We start from the raw sequence: 9,075 nt of genomic DNA, 5'->3' as shown, positions 1-9,075 counted from the left end.
TTCGTAAAAATCAAAGTACCTTCACAGATCTTCGTTGTAAAGGGTTTAAGCACTGTTCTTTGCTTGTTCAATGAACCATAAACAATTAATGAACATGCACCTGTGGAACGGTCGTTAAGACACTAACAACTTACAGACGGAAGGTAATTAAGGTGTTATGAAAACTTAGGACACTAAAGAGGCCTTTCTACTGACTCTGAAAAACACCAAAAGAAAGATGCCCAGGGTCCCTGCTCATCTGCGTGAACGTGCCTTAGGCAAGCTGCAAGGAGGCATGAGGACTGCAGATGTGGCCAGGGCAATAAATTGCAATGTCCGTACTGTGAAACGCCTCAGACAGCGCTACAGGGAAACAGGACGGACAGCTGATCATCCTCGCAGTGGCAGACCACGTGTAACAACCCCTGCACAGGATCGGTACATCCGAACATCACACCTGCGGGACAGGTACAGGATGGCAACAACAACTGCCAGAGTTACAACAGGAACACACAATCCCTCCATCAGTGCTCAGACTGTCCACAAAAGGCTGAGAGAAGCTGGACTGAGGGCTTGTAGGCTTGTTGTAAGGCAGGTCCTTACCAGACATCACTGGCAACAACGTTGCCTATCGGCACAAACCCACTGTCGCTGGACTAGACAGGACTGGCAAAAAGTGCTCTTCACTGACGAGTCGCGGTTTTGTCTCACCATGGGGGAAGGAAGGAGCGATTTGGAGGTGGAGGGTCCGTCATGGTGTGTCACAGCATCATCGGACTGAGCTTGTTGTCATTGCAGGCAATCTCAACGCTGTGCGTTACAGGGAAGACATCCTCCTCCCTCATGTAGTACCCTTCATGCAGGCTCATCCTGATATGACCCTCCAGCATGACAATGCCACCAGCCATACTGCTCGTTCTTTGCATGATTTCCTTCAAGATTGGAATGTCAGCGTTCTGCCATGGCCAGCGTAGAGCCCGGATGTCAATCCCATTGAGCATGCCTGGGACCTGTTGGATCGGAGGGTGAGGGCTAGGGCCATTCCCCCCAGAAATGTCCGGGAACTTGCAGGTGCCTTGGTGGAAGAGTGGGGTAACATATCATAGCAAGAACTGGCAAATCTGATGCAGTCCATGAGGAGGAGATGCACTGCAGTACTCTTACATCTAGATGTTCCGCTAGCGGAACACCGCTCCAATATCCAATGATAGGGCGTGGCGCGAATTACAAATTCCTCGAAAATCCGAAAACTTCCATTTTTCAAGCATATGACTATTTTACACCATTGTAAAGACAAGACTCTCCTTTATCTAACCACACTATCCGATTTCAAAAAGGCTTTACAACGAAAGCAAAACATTAGATTACCCATCCAGAAATAATCAGACACCCATTTTTCAAGCTAGCATATAATGTCACAAAAACCAAAACCACAGCTAAATGCAGCAATAACCTTTGATGATCTTCATCAGATGACACTCCTAGGACATTATGTCATACAATACATGCATGTTTTGTTCAATCAAGTTCATATATCAAAAACCAGCTTTTTACATTAGCATGTGACGTTCAGAACTAGCATTTCCACCGAACACTTCCGGTGAATTTACTAAATTACTCACGATAAACGTTCACAAAAAACATAACAATTATTTTAAGAATTATAGATACAGAACTCCTTTATGCAATCGCGGTGTCCGATTTTAAAATAGCTTTTCGGTGAAAGCACATTTTGCAATATTCTGAGTAGATAGCCCGGCCATCACAGGCTAGCTATTTTGACACCCACCAAGTTTGGTACTCACCAAACTCAGATTTACTACAAGAAAAATTGGATTACCTTTGCTGTTCTTCATCAGAATGCACTCCCAGGACTTCTACTTCAACAACAAATGTTGGTTTGGTTCCAAATAATCCATAGTTATATCCAAATAACGGCATTTGTTTGTGTGTTCAAGACACTATCCGAAGGGTAACGAAGGGTGACGTGCCGGCGCAATTCGTGACAAAAAAATTCAAAATATTCCATTACCGTACTTCGAAGCATGTCAAACGCTGTTTAAAATACATTTTTATACAATTTTTCTCGTAAAATAGCGATAATATTCCGACCGGGAGACGTCGTTTTCGTTCAAAGACTGAAAATGTAAAATGGACTCTTCATGTGCATGCGAGCGCCCGTCTCATTGTTCTCAGATCGACCACTATCCAAATGCGCTACTGTTTTTCAGCCATGGACTGCAGAGTCATCATTCAACATTCTGGCGCCTTCTGAGAGCCTATGGGAGCCTTAGAAAGTGTCACGTTACAGCAGAGATCCTCTATTTTCAATAAAGAAGGCTAAAGAAGGCCAAGAAATGGTTCGAGAGGGCACTTCCTGTTTGGAATCTTCTCAGGTTTTGGCCTGCCATATGAGTTCTGTTATACTCACAGACACCATTCAAACAGTTTTAGAAACTGTACGGTGTTTTCTATCCAAATCAAACAATTATATGCATATTCTAGTTTCTGGGCAGGAGTAATAAACAGATTAAATCGGGTACGTTTTTTATCTGGCCGTGAAAATACTGCCCCCTATCCATAAAAGTTTAATGCATCTGGTGACCACACCAGATACTGACTGTTACTTTTGATTTTGACCCCCACCCTTTGTTCAGGGACACATTATTCAATTTCTGTTAGTCACATGTCTGTGGAACTTGTTCAGTTTATGTCTCAGTTGTTGAATCTTGTTATGTTCATAAAAATATTTACACATGTTAAGTTTGCTGAAAATAAACACAGTTGACAGTTTGACTGTTTGGAGATTCCAGCTGTCTGGATTGAGGACCATGCGGACACCACAGAGCAGACAGACAGGCTGTGTGAAAGTCAAAGCTTCTGGAAGGCTTGCTGGACCAGCACGGGAGAGTTGAACAGTGGCAGCTGCTGTCAGTGTGTTGCCTCTTTCTCTGAGTTGTTAAAGCAAGCAGAGCAGAAACTGGCTGCTCTTTAGTTGACTGATCATCATCAGTGATATAGCTGGCAAGGTAACTGCTGTTTAACTTAACAGAAAATAACTAAACAAGTGCTTATTCCCAGTGCTGAGCTATTAGCTTGTGTAACTGACATACAACGTCAGCTAATGTTTCATCCCCTCTCGACTGAGGTGAACAAATTAGCTAGCTAGTAGCTAACTTATCACAACCAGTTCAGCGCTAGCCTCTAGCTATCTGTCAGATAGCGATATGAGGTGGCTATTATTACTATCTAACAGCTGTTGTTTGTATGGAAATATTTTTTCGTTGTTTTGTCCCGTTTCAACAGAAGTAAATGAACTTGGCTAGCTTTCGTCAATTGACGTATCGTTAGAGAGTGAGCGGCCAAAAGTTAGCTAACGTTAGCTATTATTTTTGCCTCAATCACACTAGACCTGAATTAAGACAAGACACCAGCGACCAAATGATTGAATACCGATATTCTAAAGGTTTTTTTCAGTGCAAAGTTCGTTTTTATTAATCAGTATAGCAATGCAAAGTTTTTGATCTGTCAGTTTCCCTAGCTAGTTCCCTACTTTTCACACTAACACAGTAATATAGACCTCTACAGGCTTCACTGTCATGGTGCACAGTCAGTACACAACACTATGCTCATCATGTCTTAGCAGGATCAGATGGTGACATCCCAGCAGGGTCAGATAGCCAGGGAAGACCAGTCTCAGGTGACTTTTGCAGTATATTAGCAATATCAGTGAATGATACAAAGTTCCATCTTGAGTTGATGGGTAGACCTACAGTAGCCACATGACAGCACCTAAGCGTAAAGCTACAGTCTGGGATCTGGGAATAATGGTAATTTCAATTATTGAACCATATAATGTATAAATGTACACCAAGGTAATTCTAATGTCATGCCTTGTCTTAGGAGGATCAGATGGTGACAGGGGTCTCAGCAGGGTCATGCAGCCAGGGAAGACCAGTCTGTGATGGTGAATTTTTGCAGATACAACACTTTACTCTCTCTGTGCATCAAACATTGGACAAGCCAGATGCTTCAAAGACTGAAACTATTTTAAGGCAGTCTGAAAAACCTCCAAAGTTGATTTCCAAACTGTATCAAGGGTTGATAGAGGCTTTTCTCAATGACACAAAACATGTAAAACAAAAATGTGAGGAAGACTTGGTAGAAGCTATTGATGATGATGATGAATGGATACAGATAACTGTATGTTTGAATGCCCAGTCATGTTCATAAAATCGCAGACATAAATTACTGCATTTTAAGACCATCCATAGAACGTACTATATGCCAGTGAAACTGAATTACATACACACCTCAAAGGAAATATAATTCCTTTGAGGTGTAAAACACAAAAGGGGACATATTTGCATATGTTATGTTCTTGTGAAGGCTGGCTAAATTCTAGCAAAGAGTATGTTCTCCCTGTTTTTGTTTGCTTGGAAATGTTGATACCAGAGACTGTTATCAGAAGAAACTGTGTAACCAAATATTTATAGTGGCTAAGAAATGCATTGCCATTAATTGGAAGGTTGGTTATCCTCCCACAATGTCAAAATGGATGGCATAAATGTCAAGTTATGTATCACTAGATTTGATTTATTACAAGAATAAGGGTAAAATGGGCAACTTTCATAAGGTCAGGATGCCTTATATGGAATACAGTATGACAAAATGAGTCGGTATTGAAAACATGCCCACGTCAGGGGAGATATCTAGTTAGGCAATCCCTAGCTGCTGAGGTGCTCAGTCCTGGCCCTGAGTGTCTGCCGTCCTGTGGTTTGTCACTCTGGCCTTGGACTAACACACCCAAAACCAATAAGGAATGTTTCAGTAAGATCCTAAAGCTGAGTGGGGTGTGTTGGGTTGGGGCGCCGCAGGGTGGGGGACCCCTAGGGACAGGACCGGCGATCCAGCTATATTTTGTGCAAGTAAAAAGAGCTTTACAGTACTATTAGGTCTATGGTATTAAAGGGATGTAATCACATTTGTGGACAACATTTTAGAAAAATAAGCTTTTTGTGCTTATGGAACATTTCTTGGATCTTTTATTTCAGCTCAAGAAACATGGGACCAACACTTTACATGTTGTGTTTATATATTTTTTCAGTGTATATGGAGGATTTGCTGTTTTTGTGTGTTAATGTATATTTTTGGGTTGTTTGTTTTACTTTTTCCCTTGGAAAGGTGGAAAGGAAATTATATTGGTAGAGAGTTGAATTATGTACTAGACTGGTGGGGGTCGGGCTTGCTGGCGGCTCAGTCTGGCTGGGCGGTCTGGCTGAAATTTGATAAAGAGTATGTCTTATGATCAAAAATCTTCCATTTTTTTAAAGAATTGTTAATTTTTTAGGCTATTGGCCAAAGGTGCAGCATAATAATGATTATGAATTACCTTTAATCTAGTTCAGTCTTATCAATCACTTAAACATATTTAATAATGATCTCTTACCTAGCTTGATGATGTTGCCATTTTTGCTTACTTTTTGTTGTTCTAAATTTACATTTAACATTTAAGTCATTTAGCAGACGCTCTTATCCAGAGCAACTTACAAATTGGTGCATTCACCTTATAATATCCAGTGGAACAACCACTTTACAATAGTGCATCTAAATCTTTTAAGGGGGGGTTAGAAGGATTACTTTATCCTATCCCAGGTATTCCTTAAAGAGGTGGGGAATACCTGGGATAGGATAAAGTAATCCTTCTAACCCCCCCTTAAAAGATTTAGATGCACTATTGTAAAGTGGTTGTTCCACTGGATATTATAAGGTGAATAGACACAACATATTGGATTGTGTAGAAATACAGGATATGAGGTTTAGATGGCCCAATAAAGTCCTCCCCAGACCTCCCGCCAGGTTATGTCCCCCCACACTTCTAAAACCAAAGTTGCGCCCCTGATTGAACTCCAACAAAAGAACAAACTGTAATTGAGAAAACAAAAAGCTCAGACGAGATTTTGAAGATATTCAATACAGAGAAAGAGATCAGCGAGAGGAATCGGCTTAATATAAATATTTATTGTAGGTGAAAAATATGAAAGCAAGGACAAGGAAAAACACAATGCAACACACTCACCTTTGCTCCTCTTGAAGAAATGCACTGAAATATGACAACAATTGAGCTAAGGGCTCATTCCAAAACTGTGCACACATTACAGAGCCTATTATTCATTGTCCATAAAGATAATGGAACAATGAAAAGCTCTAGCCCGTCCATACTCAACTAGCGGACCGTGGACCGGATCCGGACAAAGAACGGGGTCAACTGCAGGTCCCAAAATAAAATTTAAATGTGTTTTTTTTTTTACTCCATCGAACTTCGACCCATGGTATAATATAAACACACATAAGACATGGAAGAATGCATAGAAGTGCAGGAAATTACCTTTAATACAGCAAATAATATCTCTGCCCTATGCAAAATGTGTAGAATTGTGAGAAATTAGTTTTAAAACTGCAACAGTTTCTCCCCGGCAACAAGAGGGGTGTGAAAAGTTTGGGGTCGCATGGGTTGCGAGGTAGGGATTTTGTGTATCCCTGGAAATAATAAGAATTCATGTAAACGTTGCAGTTTTGAAAACAAAGCTTGTCCCAAAAAAATTGGTCTCTTTGTACAAGTTAACCTGGATAAGTTGAGCCACTGGACAGGGTAAGTTAAAGAGATTCTTGTTTACTTTAGTATACTTTTTCAGCCAGTAGTTCAATCACAAGGCAAAAGTGGTCCACGAAAATTGCATCCTACGTTGCATATTTGCAGATGTGTGCACCACATCATTGCTATCTCTCCGCTGTGTCCACTGAGCCGTTGGGCCCAGCCTGCAACCTCAATGGATAATGCTGGGAAGGCCTCTTGCTAGCTGTCACTCAAATACGAGGGGCTGAAGCTCATCGGCTATAACTCAAATTGCTAGGGGGCTGGCCCTTGTGGGGGGAAATGGCGCAGCACAGCTTCAAGAAAACAGACGCTTTCAAACTAGGGATTTCGTGGCTAATTGAGGTAAGACAGTAATTCTGCTCATAGGTTATTGTCACGCCCTGACCTAAGAGAGTCGTTTTTCTCTGTTTGGTTAGGTCAGGGTGTGACATGGGGTGGGCATTCTACGTGTTGTATGTCTATGTTGTTTTTCTTTATTGGCCGAGTATGGTTTCCAATCAGAGGCAGCTGTCGTTCGTTGTCTCTGATTGGGAATCATACTTAGGGAGCCTTTTCCCCACCTGTGTTTGTGGGTTATTATTATTTCTGTGTGTGTACACCACAGTTGCGTTATGTTTCTTGCTGTTTACCTGTTTTTTGTTTTGGTTCGGTTTTCTTCAAATAAAGATGTGGAATTACCGGCACCCTGTGCCTTGGCTCATATATGACAGGGAATTTGAAGATAGAGAACGTGACAATTATGCATGTATGAACTACACATTGACACATCCAGTCCAAACCATGAGGTATAAAAAATACTTTCTTTGTCGCCAAAGTACACATGAAATATTACCACTACCTGTCTGTTTATTTCCCAAACAGAATTAAATACAATCGCAATCACCTTTCATCTTTTAATGACTTTAAGCATATTTTAACAGAGGCTTTACACCTAACAAACACTTTGTTCTTTTTTAAACACTTTTAACATTAACGTTGTTACCTCGCCTTGCATTACGCTTGGGAGGAAAACACTTACATTTGCTCAACTTGCCATTGGCTCAATCATCAGCTCAACTTACCCCATGGCCATAGGCTTAACCTACCCCAAGGCAAACATTTTGCCTATGTTCACCCACACAGCTACAAGGATGCACTTTCATGCTAGGTTTAGGAATTCATATTAACCTCTTACATCTAGACGTTCCGCTAGCGGAACACCTGCTCCAATATCCAATGATGGGCGTGGCGCGAAATACAAATTCCTCTAAAATCTGAAAACTTCAATTTTTCAAACATATGACTATTTCACAGCATTTTAAAGACAAGACTCTCGTTAATCTAACCACACTGTCCGATTTCAAAAAGGCTTTACAGCGAAAGCAAAACATTAGATTATGTCAGCAGAGTACCCAGCCAGAAATAATCAGACACCCATTTTTCAAGCTAGCATATAATGTCACAAAAACCCAGAAGACAGCTAAATGCAGCACTAACCTTTGACGATCTTCATCAGATGACACACCTAGGACATTATGTTATACAATACATGCATGTTTTGTTCAATCAAGTTCATATTTATATCAAAAAACAGCTTTTTACATTAGCATGTGACGTTCAGAACTAGCATACTTCCGGGGAATTTACTAACAATTTACTAAATTACTCACGATAAACGTTCACAAAAAACATAACAATTATTTTAAGAATTATAGATACAGAACTCCTCTATGCACTCGATATGTCCGATTTTAAAATAGAATAGGTGAAATGGCTGGCAGCCTTCCAGTGACTCCAGATCTCCTGCACCTCATCAAATGGTGGTCTGTCTCCATCACCACCAGCATCTTCAGTGAGACCTGGGACTTCGTTGTTGGGCAAGGGTTCCTCAGATTTTCAATGGCCACAAGGTTGGGAGGCAGCTCCTCACTGTCACTCTCAGAATCTGATTCTTCACATTCATACTCAGACTAAGTGTCAGAATTCACAAAAATCTCTAGAATTTCCACATGTGAGTTGTCTCCTTTTGAAAGGAATTGCTAATGCTACAGCTTAGCCCACTAGCTACATATATAAACAACAACATTGAATGGATCGAAGTGGGAGTCAGGGGTAATGTTATTGGCTGCCGGTGTGGTACTGAAGATTTGTTGCAACAGAGGGTTTGTTTACATAGCAGGTTAGGATAATTAACGTGGCAGGTTAGGTGAATGTTGGTTGACATCATTAAATGCATTCTGGGTGTCACGTAAACATCCGTCAAACCAAAGATGCTATGACAAAACGAGGTGAAGGACTGGTTCACTCGTCTTTCAAGTAAGCTTCCAGAAGTGAATGATGGGAAGTGAAGGATGGTAAAGGACACATCTCCTTCAACATGCATACCGCAAACAGACCCAACTCATCTTGTCACCTCGTCTTATATTTGGTTGACGTGGAAAAAGAAAATGGCAGCGCAC

The sequence above is a fragment of the Salmo salar genome, chromosome ssa15, assembly GCF_905237065.1.
Source record: "Salmo salar chromosome ssa15, Ssal_v3.1, whole genome shotgun sequence".
NCBI classification, from domain to species: domain Eukaryota; kingdom Metazoa; phylum Chordata; class Actinopteri; order Salmoniformes; family Salmonidae; genus Salmo; species Salmo salar.
Note: the sequence above shows the minus strand (reverse complement) of the source record.